This window comes from Schistocerca gregaria, chromosome 2, assembly GCF_023897955.1.
Source record: "Schistocerca gregaria isolate iqSchGreg1 chromosome 2, iqSchGreg1.2, whole genome shotgun sequence".
NCBI classification, from domain to species: domain Eukaryota; kingdom Metazoa; phylum Arthropoda; class Insecta; order Orthoptera; family Acrididae; genus Schistocerca; species Schistocerca gregaria.
Window position 1 is genome coordinate 278,988,893 of NC_064921.1, and position 13,694 is coordinate 279,002,586.

Here is a 13,694-nt window from a genome sequence, read left to right on the forward strand (position 1 = left end):
CTCCTGGTTGTCGGGCTGTGTGGCAGGCGTCAAGTCAAGTGTATGGGTCACCAGCGCTCAGTTCGAATCGGACCTCAACAGTGAACACAGCTATGTACTACCAGGAGACGCCCTGGACAGCAGTTGGACAGCAACCTGTCGCCCGCCATACGATAACCAAGAGTGATGATGGTCTCGGGTGCCGTTTCTTTTCATAGAAGGACCTCTGTTGTAGTCAGCCACGGCGCCTTGCGGTACGCCGACGACATTCTACGCCACATCTTTTGCCCTACATGACAAGCCATCCTGGGCTAACATTTCAGATAGATAATGCGCACTCCCACATGACTAGAGTTTCTGCTGCTCGCCTTCGTGCTGCCAAACCCTACCTTGGCCAGGAAGGACCAGATGTAGACCAATACGTTATTGACTTGCTCTATTTGCGAAACTTTTTCTCTTGAATAAATCATATAGTTTTTCTAAAATTGTAGTCTTGTTTGTCTGCACATGTACATCACACCTACCAATTCCCGTCGCATTAGAATAATTCCTTCGTGGTGCGTAACTCCTTTTTTTTTGGCTTAGAATGTGTATATTTAAACATTGGCTACAGTAATGGAGATGAGCGATTTGTGTTACTGACCGCGAGGCCCCATACTGTGCAGGTCCGGCCGCCTTGGTTGCAGTTGTTATTACATTCGACGCCACTTTGGGCAACCTGGGCGCCGGATGGGTATGAAATGATGATGAAGACAGTACAACACCCAGTCCCTGAGCGGAGAAAATCCCCGACCCAGTCAGGAATCGAACCCGGACCTGTAGGGCAGCTATCCGTCACGTTGACCACTCAGCTATCGGAGCGGACGATTGGTTACCGCCACAACTCACGACGGGCTTAAAGGAACAAGGTGTTCACATTGTGTAAGTAGTGTGTCAGAACTCTCCATTATGTGAAACAATGTAGTCAACTTAACGCTCTTCTTTGCGTTGTGTAAACACTCAGTTATCGATAGTAACAATCTGAGGGTGGAACATGGGAGCGCGATTCTAAGCATTGTTGTGAGACGACGTCTGTCTGCGAGAGTGGAACAGTAGTGTCGGTCGAGAGCTCGGAGACAGAAGACGTGTTACGTTGCCCTTGCGTCGGTGATGGCAGATCTTATCACACTTAAGGCATGATGTCATTTATATGGCCAGAAGAGGTTTAAATGGGTTAACAACGCTTGAAGATGGAAGTCAATGTAAATTCGCAAGCATAGCGCAAAAGCTATTGCAGAGTTAGGCTCGTGATTGTTAGTCCAAGTTTGCAATAATCCCATGCTTTGCTTGTCACTGAAAGAAGCCTCATCCAAATAATAATAATTATTCTCCACACGTAAATAATAAGAAAATTTTGAAATTGAAATAATTTGTTAATCTGACACTCAGCCATTATTGACACGTATGTCACTTGTCGCTTTCATTATTAATATTTGTTCTTGACGAATCTGAAGTTTTAAATAGACTTAATTGATCAAATCCTTTCTCAAAAAGTTATTTAGTAGTTAACAGGACTCAAGCAAACTCGTTTTTATTAAATCCATTCTTAGTAAAAATTAGCTTTAGCCGCTGCTGGTGCATGCTGCTGCGCATTGCTGTAAACCACATGGAAAAAGGCGGCCATCTACAGATGTGAGTGCAAAACTTAGGACCAAAACAGCGACACTCACTCACCACAACATGTCATGTACTCTAGTCCAGTAAATCCCATTGCACAAGTCAGATTCTTTAAATTCTTGTTAAAAAAAGCAGTCAGATACCTTACGCAATGTTAGTTTTTAGTTGTTCATGTAACGATCTGTGGAGGTCTTAATGACAGTGAAACTGACACTCATACAAAGCACACACAGTGTTATGCAGGTTAGATTCCGTTTACTGATACCTCAGGTTGCTTATCGAATCCATTATCACAGACAAACATAGATATATTGGCTGTAGCCACATTTTTGTTGCATACACGTTACAATTTTAGTAATACAGAACCCAAGCAGAGACACATGGACGTCCGGATATATTTAGATCGAAACAGACCAGCTCGACTGATTAAGCAGAAACCGGCAAATTCTACGCTTTCGCAGAATCTCTGAATGTTTGATTCCTTCTTCTGTAGACTTTTTATCCAGCGACGTTACCGGAACTGAGAAGGCCGATTACTGCAGCCATCTAGAATACCACAGGAGATCCGTTCGAGAAGGCTTGTAGGGAGTGGATCTACCGCCTGAATCTCTCAGTTTGACTTCTTCTAAGGTCGTAGTGAAAGTTTCAACTGTCCGTCATTGAGCTACGTTTGAGTAATCGAGAAAATATACCCATAAAAATTCGTTATGCGATTGTAGTAAACCACACAAAGAGTAGTGCATCTTAAAGCCAATCATTTACTCAGTAAAGAAAGAACTCCAATGATATTTAACGCTTAAAGTGATACGCTACTGACACATGACTTCGAATGTGAGATGTGATGTCCTATCTGTCTCATAGGCTTTCCTGGAATCTGCAGTATCTGCCAAGCTGGTACCCACTGCATACCAAGCCAGCAGCCAGACGCCCCCAATGGGGAGATACCTTGCCTTCCTTTATTCCTGGAGGGAATAATGTTATTACATTAATGGAGACAAGAGCCCGCAGCCGCGGTGGCACAGAACCGTGATGTGTCGCGATCGATATTTTTAATTTATTGGAGCACACTCGACTCTGAGTAAATTGACGATTATTAGCGCATCGCGTCCAGGGAGTGCCGCTGCGACTGCTCCACCTGTCCCAGCTCTGTTAAACCCACCAATGGGAGCGCAACTTAATTAGATAGCTAAAATATTCAGTGAGACAGAATCTGTACAGGACATGGGAAAAATCTTTACTTTTTAACACCGATATATTTTAACTAACGGCAAATAATATTTCTAAGAAGCGACGGAAAAAGTGAAAAATATGGAAAAAAGTATTAAGAGCAATAACAAATAGAGACGACATAGCAATTTGCGGTGGAAGACAGGCTTCAAACTATTGACTGGAATAGGCAGGTTACTTAGCAAAGACGTTACGTTAAGGATAACCAAACGAAATATGAAGGCTCCAAACAGTATCTGAAGTGAGAATAGCGACTCGATAAACATTCATATTTTGCAAAACTCAGTAGAAGAAGTGAACGAAATCCGTCGACTAGGAATATTACAGAGTAACGCCAAAACATTGGCAATCGATTGGTCCAAACTTCGTTAGTGACATTCTTTAGTGTATGCAAAAATTGTAATGGATATGAGAGAGATACAACAGAAAATGTACATATGATCCACAGCATTGTATGAAGGTGAAAAGTGGACCATGAGAAGGTGAGATAAGAAGAAACATGAAACATTTGAAATTCTTGTTAAAAATTAAGTGGGCAGCTCAGGTATGAAACGAAGAGGTAACAAAAATCACGAAGAGAGAATAAACTTCAGTGGAAAACATTTCCCATAAGGAAGGTCGGATTAATGGAACATGTGCTAGAACAGCCAGGCCACGCGTTGCTGTAGGTCGAAAGGTGGAGAGGAATATTTTTGGCCAAAATTAATGTGAGACCCTTTGTCGAGGACGATGAGTGAAACGAATTCACATAAATGAAGTCCTTAACATAGAATAAAATACAGAATAAGTCTATCAAATGAGTCGATTGTTTATTTACTTAAAAAATCCCTACGCAGATTTCGATGATAATCAGAAAAAGAAGCGGTGATTATTCTTGTTTATGTAGTGTTACACCATTCCTTTATTAATACCAGTTCCAAGCACAGGTCTTTCCGTGGAAGATACACAGCGCTTCATGAACACTATTTACAATATAAGTATGTTTTCCCTCCGGGCCAAACGATGAGTGAGACGTTAGTCACTTGGTACTTTTAACTACTTCACTTTCATTAAACCTTTTCTGGCCAGAGGGCCCTCTGTCTCTATCCGTCTGTGACTTCTGCAGTTCTCATCCATCTTCGAATTCTCCAGGGTAATGAGAAGTTCGCTGTTTGTCGATATAAACTCTCTCAAACTGCCAGTCTGCTGTTTTCTTTTGTGGAACAGAAAACAGTTCTTGATGTTTATCTCCATATAAAAAAATTGTGGTCAAAGACTGTGTTGAATTACACAAATTTTAAAGACTTGATCGCTGTGCGCTTCAATGTGATCGCCACATAATTCTCTTACTTTCATTTCGTGAATAAGATACTATCGTATGTAATAACCCCACAAGATGGAGGCATGAGCTCCAGTAATAACTTTAACCTTATATTACTAAAGCTACGTAAAATTTACGATTGGAGTAGGGTATAAAACAGGACGTTTTGTACTTAATTTGGTATGTACCATTAGACATCTAATAAGTATAATTAACTAATGCATAAATTATGATTTACTCTTAATAAACTTTACAATGGTTTAGTAGCAATGTAACGTTTTTCCCCGTGTTCTAGTGTTAATATTTATTTTATCGTGTTCTACGCTTGACATCTAAAATCGTTTGTTAACTTTTATTGCTGTTCAGTTGTTTAGCGTCCTGTCCTTTGGAAAGTCACTACGCTTGATGCTATCTGGTCCATCAATAGTTTTTAAAAAAATGCAGGTTACATGCCTTTTAGTTCATAAGTACTTCAGAATTTTATCACGCTAGTTGCGCAATTATTATAATAAAAATAGACAGTAAAAGTATATGGTCTGTAAAAAAATCGAAGGTTTAGCATCTACAAAAATCTCAACAATGAAACTGTGCTACAAAAATAACGAAGTGCTGTGAGCACGCACAGGCTAAACAAACATAAACAAGTAGCCACTCACGCCCCAACGCTTCCTCCAACCACAGAAACACCACTGCGAACCGCCATGAACATGTACAGCTAAAAACGCTGACACAAGAGAACTGAAACATCATATGCAAAGGCTCTAGAAAGAATGATGCGGTACGAAAACCGAAGACAATTTTCATAGACAACGGTCGCGAGAGATTGTGTTGTTACATAACAATGTTATGTTGCTACAGAAAAATTTCGGAACTGGGCTACCGTTTGGAACTGTCTTTTTCTTCTTGGAGTCCAGGCAAATGAAGCAGCAGCAGTAGCAGTAGTAGTAGTAGTAGTAGTAGTAGTAGTAGTAGCTATTAGTTGATGATGAGGAAGTGGATAGAGTTGAGTGAAAGTAGTTAAACCACTCTGCTATTCAGTAGGAGCCCATGTGGCCCTCTGGCCAGGCAAGTAGCTCTCTTAGTGAGTGATTTTGCACCGTCCAACCGATCTTCGAGGCAGTTGAATTGGCAATGCAGTTAATAAAGTTTTTCAGTGGTGTAGTTTCTCCGATAAATCCTAAATAAGAGAGATTGTAATTGGAACGCATTGATGCTGGAAGTTATGAAAAAGTTACGCGGTTAAATGCAGTAACTAAGGAATACATAGAATTTATTCTGCAACAAGTTTAAAGTTACCAAATAAATGTGTCACTTTGATATGGATCAACAGGTGATGCGACTGAGCCAAAGAGGAAAAAAGCGCACTGTTGTAATGATGGCTGTATGGTCCCACTAGGAAATGAAGAAATGAAGAAATGAAGAAAGTGACAATCTAGTCCCAACACGGGACTTCCTCAGAGATATTCAAAATGTGACTGATGCGTCATAAAATAAATGAATAAGGAGAACGCGAAGAGATCATAACGAACGGCTCTCCTCAGCAACATTAATTAGAAACCAGTTTATAGCTCAACTAAAAGCATCTGATCCTCCGCTATCAGCGTCATTGGTCCTAAGCATGAACGAGGAAAAAACTAACCTTAATGAGTGGAACCGTTAAGAGCAATGATCAGCGAATGACACCCATTGTCCCCACTGCAGTAACAGAATAACTGCACGTATTTAATGGCACTTCTGTGCAAACAAATCACCCACTCTGTAGGACTATATTCTGTATTACTGGGGAGCATCGCAAACTGCAGAAACATCCCAGATGCAAGACTCGCTTTCAAATCTTGTTAAAGATCAAAACAGTTAACGGCCTCACGCAGATGATGTGAAACGAGTCCTCTAAAGCTTACATTAATGAACTGAGTATATTTTCGTTGACCTATGACAAACAACGACCCTCCTAAATACAATAACAAAAAATTGATTTTTTTTACACGGAAAAGGAGATTCAGATCTGTTATTCTACTTTTTTCTTCTTTCCTTCAAGGGCGAAAAAACAAATATGACGAGGGAGGCAGGAATGATAGAATGACGAGGTTATCTTTTCCATGGAATCTTGATTTTCTTTATTTATTTATATTTATGTACTTAATTTTATTTTACCATTTGTGTTATGCCCACGACTCAGGAATAAAGGGAAACAGATTTACACCTTTGTAAGATGCAACATTATATAGTTCATGGGCTTAGCTTTATTTCATATTTTTCGTTAATTAAGCACCTACGTTCTTCACTGGACATTATGTCACGTTTGTCTCAACTCAGTCTGGCAGTTTTGTTTCTGAAGAACTTTCTAATTTTCAAGGAAGATTTTTAGGTCCTTTGTTAAGAAAATATCTTTAATTTAATGTTCAAGAGTATAGAATTCCACCTTTTTGTTTATTGTTCCGGAGAAGAACATAACGGCATTGAAGCCGAGTGGAGAAGTCGGAATATTGGCGCGGGCAAGGAAGGGCTGTGGCAGATGGTGCAGTGGGCAGAGCATTCGTGTTCAGCTCCATACCTGGGTCTAATTTGTTATTCGCCTCCCTTTGACGTCGATTTACTCCCGAAAATACTCATTTTTGTGTTGTTCAAACGCAAGAAATTGTGAATTTTGATTCAGCCCCTATAAGGATCGTAGATGACGTTAGACTCCTAGATATTTCATGCTGTTTCAATAAAACGCTAATCATCTGTATATCCTAGTGTAGGTTCTACACTTGACGCCAGTTTTGGCATTTGCTCTAGGTACTGACGGCGATGTAACTTCAATGGCGGACAGTGCATTACATTAAGAGCTGAAGTTACTTCTAGATCTGTCGATGTCGAGAGTAGTAGCACTTTGCGGACAGATCCCGTGTTTACTCGTGTTTCGCTCGCCACCCGATACGGGCGGATCTCAATATAACAAATGTTTTCTACACGCTGTCTGAGTTGCTACCTGCTGTAATTTAGTTACCTCGTCTGTTTAGGTGTTACAACGGTAGTCAACGTACCACACTTGAATGCCTTCCTGTAGTACCTCCTGCTTTTAAACATGGCCCTATTCAGAAAATGGAAGGAAACGAACGAATCTGAAATACTTTCGGAGTTTTTGGCGATGATTATTTTTCTTCTGAGAATGAAGATCCGGATGATTCTGTGAATGAATGTTTTTATGGTTCTGAGGGCGATTCTGGACGGTGTCATTAGACCTGAATTTTGATTCATGGGGGACAACAGTCAAGTAGAACTTTTGAAAGGAGATTCCACCATTTGACTGTAAATTACTATTCATTTATTTCACACAACCATGCTTATACAGCCACTCTCAAGTGCAAACTGAAATGTCAAAAAATATGCCTAAGTGATATGTCATCGTCGAAATAACACACAGGGTTTTACAGGAGGGATGGGAGCGATCATTCGAAGCAAAAAGTCTGGGAAACATGGACTCTAAAATGCTTACCTTAAGAGCTGTGACCACTTCTTCATCTTTGATAGCATGGAACAAATATCTACTCCTGCAAGCTCTTTGCTTTCCAAAGTACGCAGCAAAACAACAACAACAACAAAATCTAGTTAACATGGTCTCGAAAACGCTTACCTTAAGAGCTAAGTGTACTTGTTCAGCAGAATAGGTGTGTTTTACAGTAGTGAAGATGAACAAGCGCTCATAAAAAGGGTATGCGTTTTAGAGGCCAAGTTTACTAGATATTCTTGCTTGCAATGATCATTCCTCTCATGTCCCCAAATACTGACCAGTCCTCCTGGGACAACCTGTACATCTGGTCATTTAAAAGAGTCGTCGTATTACTGGATATCGGTACGTATCAAAGATACACAGTAAGGCTAACATTGTACGCAGCGAATAAACATTAACTGTCTATGTTTATTCGCTGTGCTTATTACGTTATAAAATGTTAAAATGTGCGTGAAATCTTATGGGACTTAACTGCTAAGGTCATCAGTCCCTAAGCTCCTAAGCTTACACATTATTTAACCTAAATTATCCTAAGGACAAACACACACACACACCCATGCTCGAAGGAGGGCTCGAACCTCCGCCGGGACCAGCTACACAGTCCATGACTGCAGAGCCTCAGACCGCTCGGCTAATTCCGCGCCGCTATTATGTATCTTTGATATGTACTGATATCCTATAGTATGAAGACTGTTTGATAAGAACGGAAATACTTTATTTTGACGATCACGTGCCATTTAGGAGACAGTATTTACAAGTGATTACGACAATAATGATGAAGGTAATGGTGTTCGTGTGAATGATTCGTTTTGTCATAATGTTAATCCGTTAGAGACGGCGTCTGAGTGTCACTCGGGCGCTGTTTATGGTAGTTCACGAGGGAGACTTGAGCGCTGTCTGGAATTTGATATATTAGCACTGGTACATTTTTGTATCAGACTGGGGGAACGGACAAGCTATGTGACTATGTGCTCAAAAGAAAGAGCAGCATTAGAAAGCGTCTCTAGAGCACCCACCGCGGAGAACTAAATCGTCCGGCAGCGAGGGGAAGCTCGGTCGGGGGCGTGCGTGTCGGGGCGGGTTCCCACAGGACGATAATGCGTCCCCCGCTCGGACCGCGACAGTAATTAACCAATGCACGGGGGCCGGTCGGCCGCGGCAGGCTGCAGTTCTCCCGAGTCCTCAACCGTCCACAGCGCGTCGCCCGGAGACGGGAGCGCCGGCAACAAAAGCCGGTCGGGACGGGAGACACCGCGCCAGGCGAGCCGAGCCGGTCTCTACACACGCGCTGCGCGCTCGCAGATGGCGCCGCCGCGCTTTCTTCCCCGGCGGTGCCGCCTCTTCGGGGAACCCCGTCCCGCCCTCGCAGTCTACAGTAGACGGCGCCGCGCTGGCAGGCCGGCGCGCGCGCGTACACACGCACACAGAAACGCACGCGTGCACACAGACGGCAGTCGCGCGCAGTTTTCGGCGAAAACTTTTCAGCCAGCCCGGCCCCGTCGCGGGGTGGTGTGCACTCCTTGTTTCGCCGGGCCTCTTTTGTCCTCGGCACAATGGCGGTGTTACACCGTGTTGATGTGAGCGCGTCCGCGCCGCGCCAGCGCGCTCCGCCCGCCCGTCTTCATATTGAAACGTGTGCATCGTTGTTTTCGGTAATCATCTGCAGTATTAAAAGCCTTCGGTGCACTTCCGCGGGAGCGTCTTTATTAAAGAAGTGTTACTTTCTTTGCAGAATGCAGAGAGAGAAATAGAGAGAGAGATGACTTTCTACGAGGAGCGGCAAGCCAGCGAGTGGGTCGCGAATGAGAAAAATGCGGAAGTGCCGGACAATCGCCGAGAAGAGAGAGAGAGAGAGAGAGAGAGAGAGAGAGAGAGAGAGAGAAAGGAGATCGTGAGCGGTCGCCTCGTACATTAATTCCATCCGCATCTGTATTGTTCCGCTGTCTTCAGTAGACGAAGTATTTTTCTCTGGAAACCCCTCTGGCAACAAAACGCGGTTCTACAAGACCAGAAACATCTGCAGAATGCTTGCGAGGGAGTAATCACAACAGCGTACTGAGAGCTGTTGTTTTCGTTTTTTTTCTCTTTTTTTGCGGCTGAACTTTCGTCTTATCGTCATCACTAAAGATGGCACACACATACAGATGTGCTTTAAGAAAATTATGTAGGGTGTTAAAAGGTTGGTTTTAGTCACAGAAATTAGAAAGCTGTTCTGAGGTTAATTTAATATTGGTTATAATCACATACAACCACTGGAACATGTTTGTTTCCAAACGAGACACGGAGCGCTTACTGTCAACATTTTCACGGTTCCGTGGATATTTTTCAGTGCCAAAGATAAATGGAGTAAGAAATCAAACAAAACGGAATTACTCTGCAACGAGCCACTGGAGACTATGGCTCATTTAATCGAAACTCTCAGAAAATATTCTAAAACTTGAGAGAGTAAAGTAAAGGGAAGGAACTATTGATGTCAGCTGCATGTGGACTTCATGCAGAATCATCGCCGACGAGTCAAAATTCTTGCCGGACACGGATCTGTACCCGGGATCTCCTGCTTACCAGGGAGTTACGTGAATCACTGCAACATCCGGACGGTGTTCATCGCAACTGAGCGGACTATTCGGCTTGCCTCCGGTCGACTCACATTCCAACTCACCTATCCGCAGTCCCCGTTCATGTCGTCCATGCTCGCTATTTTGAGATCCCCGTAGGAGGTCGAAAGTAATTGTACATCTGGAATGAAGGTGGTGGATTCATTGCCCATCGTGCCGAATCAATTATACGAATGCATGGTGACTGTTCTTTCGGACATATGCGTAAGAACTGACGCCACACATCCGTATATTCTTGAATAACCTCTGAAATTTAGTCGGCGGAATTTCACCTTCATTTGCAAATTGAGTTTCTGAAACTAGAATGTGTTCCATCAATCTACCCTTCTTTTAGTCGAATAGCGCCACAATTTTTTTTTCTGCAATTCGATTCAGTGCCCCCTCGTTAGTTATTCGATCCACCCATATAAACATTCTTCTGCATGACGACAATTCAACAGCGTCTGTTAACTTCTTACATGAACTGTGAAAGGATCCGTTCGAAATACCTTACGAAACACTTCCTAACATTTACATTTATAGTAGATATTTTCAGAAATGCTGTTCTTGCCCTTGCACAGTCCGAATTTCATAACCACTCTACTTCGGCCATATTCAGTCATTTGTCTGCCCAAATAGCAAACCTCATCTACTCCTCTTAGCGCCTCTTTTCTTAATCTAATTCCTCCACCATCACTCGATTTAACTTAACTATTTTCCGTTACCTTCAGTAGAAGTTAAATAAAATCGTGAAAGTCTGTCCCCCCTTTTATGCCCTTCGATACTTGATATCTGCAGTCTCATTTCTGCACAAGTTGTAAACAGGTGATTTCGCTCCCTGTGCGTTATTCCTGCTACATTCGCAATTTCAAAGGGTGTATACCAGCCAATATTGTGAAAAGCTTTGACTAAATCTACAAATAATGTAAATGTATGCTTTCATTTCTTAAATTTATCTTCTAAGCTAAGTAGTAGGTCCAATAATGCCTCAAATTTGCCTTTATTTCCACGACGTCGGTTCCTATCATTCCACGCTGTTCATAATTATATAGGCCTAGTCAGATGACTGAACCGTTATTCGAATGGTTCAAATGGCTCTGAGCAGATTGGGACTTAACTTCTAATGTCATCAGTCACCTAGAACTTAGAACTACTTAAACCTAACTAACCTAAGGACATCAAACACATCCATGCCCGAGGCAGGATTCGAACCTGCGACCGTAGCGGTCACACGGTTCCAGACTGTAGCGCCTAGAACCGCACGTCCACCCCGGTCGGCCGTGATTCGATTTTTCCTTAATTTTTATTATCGTGTGGTTATGGGTCTGACTGTCTGCCTGTAGCAATATTTTTAAATGCAGGTTGTAGGTGAATCTTTCTGACAAGGGACCGATGACCTCGTAGCCTAGTCCCTTCCCTCCTCTTTTAAACCAACCAACCAACCAATAATCATCCTGACAAAACCTTTGCTACAAAAGAGTTCTTAAAAATACACGTGTGAAATGTGAATACATGTTGTTAGAGTAAATGTACGATATTCTACTTCAGTTTAAGCAATGTGATACGGGACGAGTGCAAGCCAGAAAGCCTAATACACTGAGCTGAAAAAAAGTCATCGGGAATCTCTTAATATCGTGACGGAACTCCTTTTGCCCGGCGTAGTGCAGTAACTCGACATGGCATGGCCTCAATAAGTCGTTGGAAGTCCCCTGCAGAGATACTGAGCCTTTCATAATTGCGGAAATGTTGTCGGTGCAGGCTTTTATGCACGAACTGAGCTATAAACTATATCCCATATATGTTAGATGGGACTCGTGTCGGGCAATATGGGTGGCCAAATCGCCCACTCGAGTTGTCCAGAATGTTCTTCAAACGGGAAGCGAACAATTGTGGCATGGAGCACTGTCATCCTCAAAAATTACATCGTTGTTTGGGAGCATGAAGATCATGAATGGCTGCAGACGGTCTCCAATTAGTCGCACATAGCCATTTCCAGTTAATGATCGGTTCAGATGTACCAGAGGACCCAGCTGATTCCATGTAAACAGAGGCCACATCATTCTGGAACCATCAGCAGCTTGCACAGAGCCTTGTTGACAAATTGCTTCAATAGCTTCTTGGGGTCTGTGCCACCAGCTCTTGCCAGCTGAAATCAAGACTCAATTGACCAGTCCAGTGCTGAGAGCCCGACCGGTATGGTCACGAGCCAAGGAGAGGTGCTGCACGCGATGTCGTGCTGTCAGCAAAGCCACTCACGTCGGTCGGCTGCTGCAATAGCCCATTAACGTCAAATTTTACCGCACTGTCCTAACGGATACGTTCTTCGTAAGTCCTACATTGATTTCTGCGGTTATTCTGGGCACTTTTGCTTATCTGTTAGCACTGACCACTCTCCGCAAATGCCGCTGCTCTCGGTTGTTAAGTGAAGGCCATCCTCCATTGCGTTGTCCATGACGAGAGGTGATGCTCGCTCTTGACACAGTGGATCTCGGAATATTGAAGTCCCTAATGACTTCCAAAATGGAATGTCTTACGTACCTAGCTCCCAAGTGCCACCCCTCGTTCATGTCTGTTAATTTCCCTCCTGTGGTCATAACGACGTAGGACACATTTTCACATGAATCATCTAGTACAAATGACAGCTCCGCCAATGCAGTGCTGTTTTACACCTTGAGCACGTGTTACTGCAGCATCGCGTACACAAGGTTTAAAAGCACAGTACCTTAGCAGAGCTGTCATGTGAAGACGTTTCCGACGTGATTATGAGCGCACGGGGGGTATTAGCAGACTGTGCACACGGAATGGAAGTTGGGGCTAGACGCTTGGGACATTTTATTTCGGAAAACGTTAGGGAATACGACATCCCGAGATCCACAGTATCAAGAGTGTGCCGAAAATATCACTTTTTAGTCATTACGTCTCATCATGGACAACGCAGTGTCCAAAGGCCTTCACTTAACGACCAAGAGCAGCAGCGTTTGCGTGTATTTGACAGTGCTGACAGACATGTAATACTACGTAAAACAACCGCAGAAATGAATGTGGGCGATACTATGAACGTATCAGTTACGACAGTGTGGAGAGATTTCGCTTTAATGGTTAAGAGCAGCAGCCAACTGATGCGAGTACCTTTGCTAGCACCACCACATGGCCTGCAGCGCCCCTTCAAGTTGTAATATTTCTGTCGAATGTGTTTATGCGACATGTCTCACTTCACTTCAGATGTTTGTGATTAACTACAGTGGTTTTGCGCACATGTATAAGGGATTAATCTTTGCCGTTTATCAAGGGCGCTAGTATTGTTTATACGCATATAGCTCCTTCCGAACAGGCCATGAAGGTCCAAAGGTACTGACCGGCCGCCATGTCATCCTCAGACCACAGGCGTCACTGGATGCGCATATAGGGGAGCATGTGGTCAGTACACCGCTCTCCTGGCCTG